The sequence below is a fragment of the Magallana gigas genome, chromosome 6 (genome assembly GCF_963853765.1).
Source record: "Magallana gigas chromosome 6, xbMagGiga1.1, whole genome shotgun sequence".
NCBI lineage: Eukaryota > Metazoa > Mollusca > Bivalvia > Ostreida > Ostreidae > Magallana > Magallana gigas.
In genome coordinates, this window is record NC_088858.1 from 17,255,960 (window position 1) to 17,270,015 (window position 14,056).

General features: G+C 31.3%; 1 long non-coding RNA gene across 1 annotated transcript; it reads right to left on the reverse strand.

The window, feature by feature from the left end:
- Positions 1 to 2,753: 2,753 nt before the first annotated feature.
- LOC117684523 (uncharacterized) lies at positions 2,754 to 6,827 on the reverse strand. The gene is made up of 4 exons (XR_004598244.2): positions 5,531 to 6,827; positions 5,211 to 5,285; positions 4,803 to 4,937; positions 2,754 to 4,682 (listed from the first exon to the last, which is right to left on the reverse strand). It is a non-coding gene; the product is annotated as an uncharacterized lncRNA (long non-coding RNA).
- Between the last annotated feature and the right edge of the window lie 7,229 nt (positions 6,828 to 14,056).

The following is a 14,056-nucleotide window of genomic DNA, read 5'->3' on the forward strand; positions in this document are numbered from 1 at the left end:
ACATTTATGTATATATATGTATCACCGGTGCTATAGACACGGAATGCACCGATCCAGCTTTTTTTCCTTGGGGAGGGGGGGGGGGGTTCGGAGTGACAATTTAGTTTGCCAGGGGGTCAGAGGCATATTTTCGATATTTCTTTATGTATATTTAAATTTTCAAGGGGGTCCGTCCGGTCAGTGATACGCGTTTTGTCACTGCCGGTTTAGATTTACTTTTGATACTCAGCTTAGCATTAGCTTTGAAATTCATGATCATTTATACGTTCTAATTAGAAACCAATGATATTTTTTCATTATAGCCGAAGCACTTGTTCATGTCTTGAAAATGATGCTCAAAATCACGCATGTATTGCATTTAACTTGGATTTACACGAAATAATTTAATTGAATGATCAGCCCAAGTTTGTGGGATCCCGTTTAATACAGGTAAAGAAGCCCGATAATTAACAGTGTTTTAAAACTTACGCACACTTGTATTGATTGGCAAAATGTGAATATAATAATCTTCGTTTCGGGATGGCATATTCATTCATTTATTTCAATCTCAACACCATTGCACAATGGTACACAGAGATTATAATAATACAATATGTGGTATTTCTTAATAATTAACAATGCATGCGTAAGCGAGAGAGAGAGAGAAAAAAAAAAACCCATATACAACTCTGACTCGTTAATACAAATGTGAAGTATGGGGGTTCTAACCTGGGGAGCATTTTTTATTTATTTTTCTAATAAAAGCACATAATTTCCTCAAAGAACAGTGTTTTGTACTTGCCATTATAAATTTAAAACTAATAGCATTTTTTATTTTTATATTTATATTTGATAAGCATTGCTTGCGTTCTTGCTGCAACGAGTTACAACTAAGTATGTAGTGAAATTCATCTCCTATTTCACACTTATTACAATGAGCACAGAATCTTTCATGTCTGGGAATATTTGCCCAACGTCCACTTTCAATGGGTAGATGGTGATTACATGTTCGAAATCTACAAAATGTAATTGCATCTTTTTTTGATAATGTATCAAAATAATGTTCAAATTTTAACTCTTCCTTATAAATTCTATAATTTAGAGCTTTTGGGGATGATTGTAGAATAGATTGCCAATTTTGTTTGAATTGGTCTACCAACGTGAGTTTTATTTTTGCCTTTAGCCATTGTGAGTTATGTATAGTTTGATTATATAGTAACGGGCTGAGCAAAACCAGGCACGTTGGTGTCTCAATGGCAAAACAACTACCATTTACTTAAAATGATATATGTCGCATTGATCCACGTAAATATCTTATGCCAAAAGCTATCTGATTAATTAATTAAATAATTCATTAATATTGCTAGTAACGATTAAAGTTAACAAAATTGGTTAATAATGTTTACATTCACGTAATAAAAACTGTGTTTGTTTCGTGGAGACGGAAGACCTTAATGATAAGACAGTGTTCGGTGAAAACTTTCTCGCTTCTGAACTTCCAGTAAAAAAAAAATAAGAACCTTAAAAATGAATGAAAAACACTCCAAAATTAATCTAAAGATTCACAATTCACTCCTTGTATGTGTCAATTTTCCATTTTATCATGCAACTTGATAAACTGGTTCACAGTTTCCAAAACTCGGAAGTGGAGTGAAGAAAAACGAGGGGAATAATTTTGTTTTCATAAGCAGTAAGTACATGTTTGTTCTTATTTATTTTCTTCACCCAATTTTAGCCCCAAGCGAGTTCACCTGTGTCACGTGTTTCTGTTCAATCTGGTTTCTGCTCGCACGTGTCTTACACGTGTATATCTCCATTCTTTGTAGAACAATAGGGTGCTAATTAATATACACAGACTGACACCTGTAGATACTGCCATGTAAATTGGTAGATGCTTTAGGACAATAGGATAGTTATTAGGTATACACAGAATGTGTCTCCTTGGTCAGTTGACTTATCTATAAGGAATTCATAATGAACACAACAAAGACTTTTGATGCTACATGTAAAGCTTATTTGTAATTGACATCAACACAATATTTAAAAGTTATTAAAAAGATATTATAAATGAAATGAATGTGCAAGTAATAAAATGTTGAAAAAGTATATTATCATATATAGTCAATGTAATACAAATCATTGCATTCCTAAAAATATATGCATTGATCTAAATTGATAACGTTGAAATACAGTTTTGTTACTATACTTGTATTGTTTTCATTTTAAGGAAATATTTATAAGTAATATGAACAGAACCATATTTTAATTTTGTCATTAGTACAATTGGCAACATTTAAAAAAACATTATACAGTCTGGCATCATGTCTATTATAGACTGTGCACTGTTGTATTCTCTCATGGGGGGGGGGGGGAGTGAAGACTTTTGTTAGGAACCGTTTCTATTGTTATAGTCAAATTATTTTACTACTCCTATTACAAAGTAAACTCATATATCAACTTAGGAGTGAAGACTTTTGTCAGGAACCGTTTCTATTGTTATAGTCAAATTATTTTACTACTCCTATTACAAAGTAAACTCATATATCAACTTATATTCTTCGAATAATATTAATTATACATGTGTATAAAATTATCAATTATTAATGTCTTTATGCAAAGCATATTTTTACCAAAAATTATTAATTTGATGTAATATATCATATACCATATATGATGATTGTAAAACCTTGAATAACTTAATTGAATGAGCTGGACATCTAAGATAGTCTTACCAAACTAATTCAAATTTATATAAGTCCGTTGAATAATTTAAGTTATATGTACCCATACCAAAAAAAAGCACTAAAAAGTTATACCTATGAGCCCTTAAAAAAGTTACAAAAAAGTCATAACTAAGTTAGCACAATTTGGAACCATCTGATCAATTATGGTTCCAAATTAGCATCAAAAAGTTATACCTATATTGTAACTTTTTGCTTAAGTACAAAAAAGTCATAACTAGAGTGTAACTATTGACAATTTATTTTTTTCATAAAAATAAATAGGTATAAAAAAGTTATCAAAAAGTTATAATAAAGTTATCATTTAGGTACAAAAAAGTTACAAATTAAAGTTACAGAAAAGTTATCATTTAGGTACAAAAAAGTTATACATATAGGTATAGAAAAGTTATCATTTAGGTACAGAAAAGTTATAGATGTAGGTACAGAAAAGTTATACATATAGTTACAGAAAAGTTATCATTTAGGTACAGAAAAGTTATAGACGTAGGTACAGAAAAGTTATACATATAGTTACAGAAAAGTTATACATATAGTTACAGAAAAGTTATCATTTAGGTACAGAAAAGTTATAGATGTAGGTACAGAAAAGTTATACATATAGTTACAGAAAAGTTATCATTTAGGTACAGAAAAGTTATAGATGTAGGTACAGAAAAGTTATACATAAAGTTACAGAAAAGTTATTGTTTAGGTACAGAAAAGTTATAGACGTAGGTACAGAAAAGTTATACATATAGTTACAGAAAAGTTATACATATAGTTACAGAAAAGTTATCATTTAGGTACAGAAAAGTTATAGATGTAGGTACAGAAAAGTTATACATATAGTTACAGAAAAGTTATCATTTAGGTACAGAAAAGTTATAGATGTAGGTACAGAAAAGTTATACATAAAGTTACAGAAAAGTTATTGTTTAGGTACAGAAAAGTTATAGATGTAGGTACAAAAAAGTTATACATAAAGTTACAGAAAAGTTACACAGAAAAATTACAGATGTAGGCAAAAAATATCTATCTGTATCATAAACTTCAGATAAAAAAAAAACCAAGGTACATGTACAGGTGTTATATTGATGAAAAAAAGTCCCTAATGTTGACATGAACTTTTCGTCAAATTGTTTTTGCTCTTGAATAGGAATTTAAAATCATATCTGTTCATGTGAGTAGAAGAACACAAGTCAATGTTTTTGTTAATCAATATGTTTACTGAATTATATTTACATCTAATGAGTATGCTTTCCTCCATTTCTTATGGAAACTTATAGTTAACGCCTTGTTAAACGATTGTTCGAAACCTACAATGACCTTAGGAAAATCACTGAAATAATCAGGATGTCAATGCAGACTCACATTCCCATTGAAGACAATTTGGCTGTTTCTTTTAGCTAACGTACTGATGCACATTAAAAATAATATAGTAAATTTAACTTACTCTTTACAATTTATTAATTTGTTAAAAGAAAGATGTAAATATAAACAATATAATGCTTTCTTTGACGATTCATGCAGGTAATGAAGGGAGCAATGATTGCAGAAAAAATTTACATAACTCGCTAATGCGGGTAATGTATTTTTTCTGCAATGTCGCTACATTCATATCCCGCATATGTCACCAAAGAAAGCATTTTATTGTTTACATAATAATCTCAAATCATTACAGACCCTATATGCAAGTTTTTTAAATAAAGCAATAATCTAACATAAAAGCATTTGGGATTTCATGTGTGTCTAATGTTCTTGCTAAATTTGAATAGAAAGTTTGAAAAACATTATTTTGTAAACCAAAATTTGACCAAAACCTTCATAAAGCATGTTTTAGGTTAAATTCCTAACATATACTAGCATGATTTTGTTCCAAACATACTAGTATGATTTTTAAAACAGTCCTGGTTCTAGATGATACCAATGACCTGCAGTAATTTATCAGCAAACAACTGGATCTGTTTCTTGAATCTGTTCCTAAAATGTATAAAAAAGAATGTTTCATTATGGCAATTTCTTACTACATGTACTTTCATTGTAACTGTTAAAATCCTTGACAACTACCTTATACTTAAAACAGAAAATTTTATAGCATACCAAGTTGAATATATATGTGACCAGCACCTGGCAGGTGAAAACTGGTTTCTGTTTACATGGCTGCATGTATTTCTATGGGAACAGTTGCTCTTGCATCTGATCTCTTTCATAGTATTATCCTCGTCCTCCATTAATCTTAAAGAAGGCAATAATATTTAAAACATGATACTGTTTGACAATTTTCAATATATGTAGCATAAATTATTATTAAATATCAGTAAAACTTTTCAATTCTCTGTTGACCTGGTACCCCCCCCCTCCCCCCTTAAAAAAAAAAAGTCAACATTGATACAGCAGTTGCCATTATATTCTCAGATTTTTAATAATTCATTTACTAAAAGATATACATAATATATGGTTAAAAATTTAAAATCTGTATATCTTTACTTGAAAAACACACACACTTACTTTTTTCATCTTGTATTAATGATGTATCTTCAATCTGGTGTACAGTCTACTAGCTGGACTTGGTTGGGATTTTTTCTGCAATACAATGATACTCTTTTTAAAAGAGTCGGCCATAATTTGATTACATATAGAATGTACATCACTAGATATACATGGCTGCATAGGCTTTGATATAGATGGTAAAATCATGCACTTCTTATTAGAATTCTAGAAATATTCCAAATGTAATTCATTTCTAAGTGCAAAGCAATAATATAGAAATTGAGATAAGCAAACACAAATGAATTATTCAAAATGACTTGTTTGTATATCAGACTTACCCTGAATGGAAATGGTCATCCACAACTAAAGCCATATCATCCAGGTCTTAAGCATGTCTATCTTTATGAAACCACTGCTTGCAGTTTCATTACTACATACAACACGCTGTGATTCTACATATTTCTTGAAAAAATCAGGAAAATCTTCACAACAACTCCTGTCTTCTTTGCCCATTTCAAAATTTGATGGCGGAATGGCAATTGTCCAATCAGAATTCACGGAAGTCAAAGTTTGAAATTTTGGCCAATCACGATACAGCCAAGATTAATACCGGGATAAATCTTTAAAATTTATTTTGGTTAAAAAACAATATTATTTACTTAATATTATCTAAAGAATTCTGCATTTAATTGAAACAAATTTTAGTAATATTTTCTTTCCTTACAACCTGTTAGTTTATTAACCGATCATCAAAACTGGGCATTTCCGGTCTCAAGAGCCGCCATTTTGAATAATATGAGGGAATTTTAAAAACTAAATCAATTTAAATACCAATGCATTTTTACAATTGATGAATATGTAAAACCAAAAATTATAACACCTTTTTTAAATAAAACATGTTTCCCAAAGTTTATAACACAGTCCTTATAGCTATGTGCTGTTATAAATTACGATGAGAGATAGGCTAGTACTGGGAAAACATACAGATGGAAATAGCAGTACTGTTCTTTGTTAACCGCATGTCTATTAATCAAATATGTGAATAAATATGATGAACCCATCTCATAATAACAAACAATGCTACCACCCCTCCCCAGCCCCCCCCCCCTTTTCTTCGCATGCATTCGATGTCGTGGGAAAATTCTGAATCAATTTCTAGAAATCTACTCTATTCCTTTATTCATGGGGTAGGCCATGAAAAGTTGGAAAAATTTTCAGTGATAATATAAAGTTGATGCTACCCCTTAGTATTTAACAGTGTTTAAACGAAATCGTAATATGTCTAATGATGTTCAAGAGACAGATAGCAAAATAATGCTTGCAGGAGCAAAATAAAAAATGTCTGCTGGTCAAAACACACACATCAACTTTTTTTCTTAAACAAACATCAGTGTCATCACAGCACGGACTAATCATGACCTCTTTAGACACCCTTTACTGTTAACCTGGGATGTGTGTGCGTTCAGGCGGAAAGTGATTTCCTGTTTCTGCCTTATAAAAACAATAAAATTTTGGACAGGTGTTTGTGTTGCAATTGATAGACTGGATTCCCGTTATAATGGTTATGTCATTGTTTTCAAACAAATCTTAGTGATTTTACTACCCAGTGTGTGATCAACCTACATCTACCCCCCCCCCCCCCCCCCCACTTATCGTGATTTTATTAAAAAAAAAAAAAACAAAGTTATAACGATAGTTTATATTAGTTTTTAGATTTATTGTGATAAAAGTCTACTTTAGACTTGAACCTCTTGGATAAGATACACTTAAATTTTTAGTGTAAAAATGACAAAGTCCAAACACATTCACAAATTGACTAAGTTCAATGTAGGTACATTTTAGTTATACTGAAAAGTTTCTAAGTTCAATGTAGGTACATTTCAGTTATACTGAACATTTTCTAAGTTCAATGTAGGTACATTTCAGTTATACTGAAAAGTTTCTAAGTTCAATGTAGGTACATTTTAGTTATACTGAAAAGTTTCTAAGTTCAATGTAGGTACATTTTAGTTATACTGAAAAGTTTCTAAGTTCAATGTAGGTACATTTTAGTTATACTAAGAAATTTCTAAGTTCCATGTAGGTACATTTTAGTTATAGGGCAAAAAGTTTAAGTCCAATCTAGGTACAAAAAAGTTATAACTTTTATGTGCCTAAATCTTAGGTACATAAAAGTTACACTTTAGTTACAGAAAAGTTATGACTAAGTGTAACTTTTTTTTGTATGGGTAAGTAAGTAAATCATTTATTATTGTGACATGTGTATCTTTTACAACTGAGTAGTAAACAATTACATAAATCAAACACCTGCCCATTGGACTTATGATAAGTCACTGTTAACACTAAGTTATGATTTTATGCATGGGCAAGAACTTAATTAATATGTCTTAATTAAAATGCAGAATGAATAAAATTTGCAGCTAATGTCTTGGAAAATAACAAATGAGAGTTTGGATTTAGAAACTAGAGAAATTAGAGAGATTATTTGGAAAAATAACACTTTGATAAAGTTTTCTTCTGAGACTGTAATCTAAGTTCATTTCAGAAGAAATTGGAATGTGTCCTCTACATGTATTTCATCTACAGAGTTTTCATGTGCACTCAGTCTAGACAAGTTCACCCTGAAATGGTGCAGTCTCTATTTTCAGGGGTAGTACCCCACATCGAAACTGTGCTATTGTTGATCTAGCTAACAATATGTTTAGGAATGTTCATTGAGATGTATAATTTTCTAGGCAAGAATTTTCCTTTGATAGTTTTTATGTTCTTAATTTAGGAGTATTTAATGTGGATATCCATTTGCCATCTTAGTTCATGTTCTAACTGCTGTTTTCTGATATGAGTTAATATATACATGAAGTACATGGGGGCATATTTCCATAGGCTGCCAGTATATCTACATCATCTAGAATAGACATTGTGGTTTTATGAATATAGTCCTTGTTACACTACTACATGTACATTTTAATAAGTGTATTGTCAAACAACAATATTCATGTACATGATATACCATATGACTGCCCAGAAAGACAACAACTTCAGTAAATAATGAGTAACATATATACAAGGCTTTTAGTTACTAAAACATCTTGTCAATGAATAGAAGAAGTCGATCAGAAATAATTAAGTACTACATGTAGGTAACTGCAAGTTAAAAATCAGAATTAATCCTTTAAAACCTATGGCCAAAAATTTTCAGAGAATCAAAAGAAAGAAAACAAACCCGGTATATATAATCATGTTCATATTAATTAACTTTGAAACAAACCGAAATCATTCATTAGGGGAGAGAGAGAGAGTTGTTGAACATTAGGGTTCACTGGTTAAAAATACATGTATGTATTCAGAGCTTTATTTAAGCTCATTGAGCAGAGTATTAGGACCACTGAGACCAACATAATACAACTGCATAATAAATAAATGTTATTCAAGAAATTAATGGGTTCCAGCTTCTGATCCGCCATTCAGTAGATATTTTAAAACAATCTTGACTAATAAATGTCAGTCATATAATAATGATTCCAATATAAGTCGATCAGATGAGCAAATCTAATGTTTTGAGGCTGTATGATCGAGCTATAATTTTTGAGAACCTTAAATTTATCACTATTATGGGACCCAGTTCATTTAACAGGCATGGGACAATTACTTTTTCATAAAGGAAAAGCATGGTACAAAAACTTCCTTAGGTACCCGTGGGATGAACACTTCTTTAAAAATGAGTTACAATTCTCAACTCAAGAGGAACAATTAATATCTTTAAACATATTTTATTTTTAAAAAAATAATAATTTAGGAGGGAGTTACTCTCATTATTATCCAAAACTGTGTGACTTGCTCTCTTTAACTTACACTAAAATTCTATGAAAAGATGAAATTAGAAAGCTAATATGCAATTCTGAGAAAAAATATGCATCATATTGCCAATTCCATTGAGGTCTAAGAAAAATATAGCCATTTAAGTGAACCTACCATTTCCCCACTCCTCTATTTAACACAGATTCATGGGGCTCTCCTTTAGTAAAACATATTAACTTAATCTTTTAGACATCAATTGTTGTTCAACCTCCTTGAATAAGAAACCTTATTCAGTACTACATACATCTACATAATATTACCATGATAAAAGCATCAAATCACTTAGAAATACTCTTACATGTATTACACTCCCCCTATTTTGATTGTCATAAAAAGCATTTATAGTTTGAAATATTTACCTAATATTATGAAATTTGTGGCAATTTTCTAGGGTCATTTCTTACACATATTTGAAATAATCATCACTGATGCTCAGAAATTGCTCTTTTTTTGGTAAATTGGATGATTTGTAGCATTTTTATTCACAACTAGACATGCCATCCTGCATGTGTTTTTTTTCATGAAAATAGAAGTTTAACAATCATATTTAGTGAATATCTTATCTATTCTGGTTTCTAGTCTCCTTTTGATAAACCATATGCATGCTAAAACAGTAGGACCTGCAAGTATGATATGCCTACCTTTAATTTAAATAAAATTCAAACACACCAGGGTAGCTGGAGATGGATAAGAATTTCATGAAAAATGTTCAATTTTTACATGTATTTCTACATTTTTGACGCATATATACAATAAAAGGGTAAACATATGTTGATTCTTGTTCGATTCAATAGAAGTACCATAAATATAGTAGCTAGATGTTATTTGAAGGTCAAGTGTACCTTTACATATCATACATGTATGTATGCGTAATAAAAGAAGAGAGATGATTTTTTAACTAATGTAAAAACATCTTAAATATCACTTTTGCACAGGATACATACACTTGGGTTTTTAAGGTTGATACTATGATAACTACATTTGTTTACATGTAATTACTACATTTGAAAGAGACATATTCTTATAAAAAAAAAATGGGTATTTATAATTAGTCAGGTTTCTTAATGTTATTTCATAAAACCAGGGAGCAACTTCACTGCAGATTTATAAATTTAATGATTAAATTGATAAAAACTGTTTTTATCGCTTATCTCAGTAATTAACTTCAGCCTATAAATTGTCATCAGGATAGGAAATTCCAACTTTCTGGGTAGGCCAAATTTTACTCAAGTGGTGGCCATTCTACACATGTAACCGAAGAGGGAGTATAATTTATAAACTCTCCTTCTGTATGCATATAAAAATATTTGTTTACATTGTACCTTTTGTAATTAAGTCTCCCAAAAGAAGTTTGGAGACATTGTTTTTGAAAGCGGTTTCTTCTTTTTCTTCTTTCTTGCCTTTGAACTTGTCCATCGCGTTTCTCAGAGATGGTTGAACAGAGTTGTACACAACTCAAGGATATGATAGGCCTGCATACCCTGTTTTAAATTTTGAATTTATTGTTTTTAAATTGGGGTTGGGCAACCATAGTTTTGGGGGGTCAAATAGGGGTGGGGTCTAACATTGAATCCTTAGGAAAAAATTATACACTATATTGTAAATGGTTATAACTTGAAAACCGTTAAAGATATTGACATGGATTTTTCAAATGCTAAATATATTGAGTGTTAATTATGGTCAATACATGGTACATTATAGATATGATCCTTGGGGACTATATATATTCCCCAACCCTCAGGTTAATGGGAAATTACTTAATATTTGAAAAACCGTGACTCCTCACCCTTAAACCATAAATATTCTTGTTCCTTTTGTAATGGGGCATCATATGGTATATAGGTTATGGCCATATGGGGGTGGTTCCGTCTACCCCTGACACAGGAAGTGCCCTAATTTAAATATCTCATTAAATTCCTATGAGATCCCCAACCCCAGACTACTTACATTCTTGTCATTTGTGTTAAGGGGCATCAAATGGTATGTAGGTTATGGGCCCTGGGGGTTTTCCTGACCCCCATTGAACAGGAAGTGCCCAAATATCTCAAAAATGGTTGAGATCCCCACCACTAAACTAAATATATTCTTGTTCCTTGTGTCAAGGAGCATCAAATAGTATATAGGTCATGGGCCCCAAGGGTGGCCATGACCCCCCTCCCCCCCCCCCCCCTTTGAACAGGAAGTGCCAAAATATCTTGAAAATAGTCGAGATCCCCGCCCATTAATCATATATTTTCTTGTTCCTTGGGTCATGCCGGTTCACCTGATGTACAGTATCAAATCAAATCATATCAATCAATCAAAATTTTAAATAAAAATGAGTCTCCTTGCAGCAGTGAAAAGTAAGAGTTTATGGGTTTACATAAACAGAAATATTTTCATTAATATTCAATAGAATTGGTAATTTTTGGTATTTATTTTCTCAGAATTTGTTAAATCTTATTGTTATAAGCTCTATTAAGTCATTTCAAGAAGAATATGTTATTGATAGTACATATAATTTAGCACATGTAATTCATTAGATGGATATAATGACATTATCTAATAAATTAATACATTGGTTTTTTGAATACTAGTATTGCTTTTACTAGACTATATGATCAGACAATTGAATCATAAGAGTTTGTGGGTTTACATAAACAGAAATACTTTTATTAATATTCAATAGAATTGGTAATTCTTGGTATTTATTTTCTCAGAATTTGTTAGATCTTATTGTTATAAGCTCTATTAAGTCATTTCAAGAAGAATATGTTATTGATGGTATATATAATTTAGCACGTGTAATTCATTAGATGGATATAATGACATTATCTAATAAATTAATACATTGGTTGTTTGAATATTGCTTTTACTAGACTATTTGATCAGACAATTGAATCATAAGTGTTTAGTTAACCCCAACATACAATCAATCAAGATGATATATTTAGAGGACTTTTTATCCTCTGGGATAAAATATCCCAACATGGTGATTCATAGGATTTTAAATCCTATAAAAGCCTTTTAGAGGATTATTTATCCTATAAACACCAATGATGGGAGAAAAAATCCCACGGGAGTTTATATCCCACAAAGATTTTTTTCTCCCATGGGATTTTAGTGGGGTTTGAGATGGGATGAAAAATCCCACCAAAATCCCATGGGATTTTGATATTTGAGAGACAATTACAAGAAAGCTAGAGCAATGTGTACATTCATGCTGACATGATAGGATCAAAGGAAAATGTCCCACCAAGATATATAAACAAAAGTAAGCTATGTCCAATGGAAATGGTAGCTAAAAGCCCGGACTTTGTCATGTCCGGACTTAAATGTCGCACTGTTAATGCATTACTGCCTCCTTAAAATGTGATCAAGAACCCGAGACCGTATAAATCTAAATTAATTATGAAATATTTATAACAACAACAATGCATAATTGCCTCCTTCTAATATGTATAAATAGTTTATTTTTGGGTTTTATTTGAAATTTTAAAATAATAAAAATTCATTAAGTCGTTGCTTGTAAAAAACAACAGGTCTTAATTAAAGAATATATTACCTAAAGCGTATGTTAAGGACGACAACTGATCGCTCGTTAGTTTATTACTGGATACTGCCTGCAGGAATTATTCAAAGTACTCCATAATACTGAACTTTTTCTTCCTCGCTGCCTCCTCAGTCTCATCTCCGTGCTGAAGACACTGCTCAGCAAATTTGACGTATAGGCTACACAAAAAGGTAGAATGAGGGAATATGAATTCCCTTTTCATAAAAAAGTTAATTGTACTTTAACTCTTAATTTTCATGTCAGATAGTCTCTGTACAATCTCTCCGTCATCCGGGAACAATGTTGAGCAATATAGATGCTGTTTGCAACAACACCTCCGTTTACGGGGCATATCTACAGGAAAGAAATATTAGATAAGAATTTATTTCAGATAAATTAAAATGTGTAATTTATTAGTTATTCAATCTGATGTGCTCATCTTATAACCAGAAACAAGAGCACCGCGAAGCGGAACATCCCCTTGCAAAATGAAAATACTGTGCAGGGAAATGCATTATTCAGAATAAAACATGTAATTGAAGAGACCAAATATTTAACTTGTTAAAAACCATTTGAATTAAAATATTTCGTTTATTCCTATCCCCATGCACGCTCTGTGTGTATCCATGTGGGCTGGGTGCATTGGCGTGGTTGTACAATTGCTCCCATTACTATGGTAACCGCACCACCAACATGTTAAACTTTAGTAATATAATTTATTAATTCTCTTTATCCAGGGACATACATTACGCATGTAGACAATTAGTGAAAGCAAATTAAAGTTTCATATTTCAAAGGAAATGTAGCTAAGATCTGGCGATTTATAGTCTGCTCTATGAGAAAATTCGAGTTAACGTCATCATTCTAACCCCTATATTTCAAAAAGAGTAACATATCTTCAGCTATTAACGTGTCATTGAAATGAATTCCCAGTTAATCATGTTGACGATATTTGTCAAAGTCTCCTCTGAATTATAAACCTGTTCTTCTCTAAGTAAATTGCTAAATATAGCCCGAAATTCGGCTCAGACGGCTGTTTGTTTCGATTAAATAAGGGTGAACCTTATCTCCTGCTTGCTTCAATTTTTCCCTTTAGAAATCCTTTCAACTTCCCATTTCTCCAAAATGTTTGCTTCTTACCTTTATATGGCTTACATCCAACAAAATATCAAGTTGTTGATTTGAAATGTTTACTTTCACGAACCGGAAGTTGTACATAAATTTTCTTAATGTTGTAATTTTAACGATATCTTATAAATATATGACGGAATTCCATGAAAATAAATAGGGTTTGTTCTTTAAACATGCTTATGAGGTGTACGAAGTTTGATACACATGCATGCGAGGGTTTTCTTTAAATTTTGCTAAGAAGGCTGAAATGGACACACACACACACACACATGCATACATATACATACACACGCACAACAGCGATGCTATATTCCCCTCGCAACAAGTTGCGCTAGGGGATAAC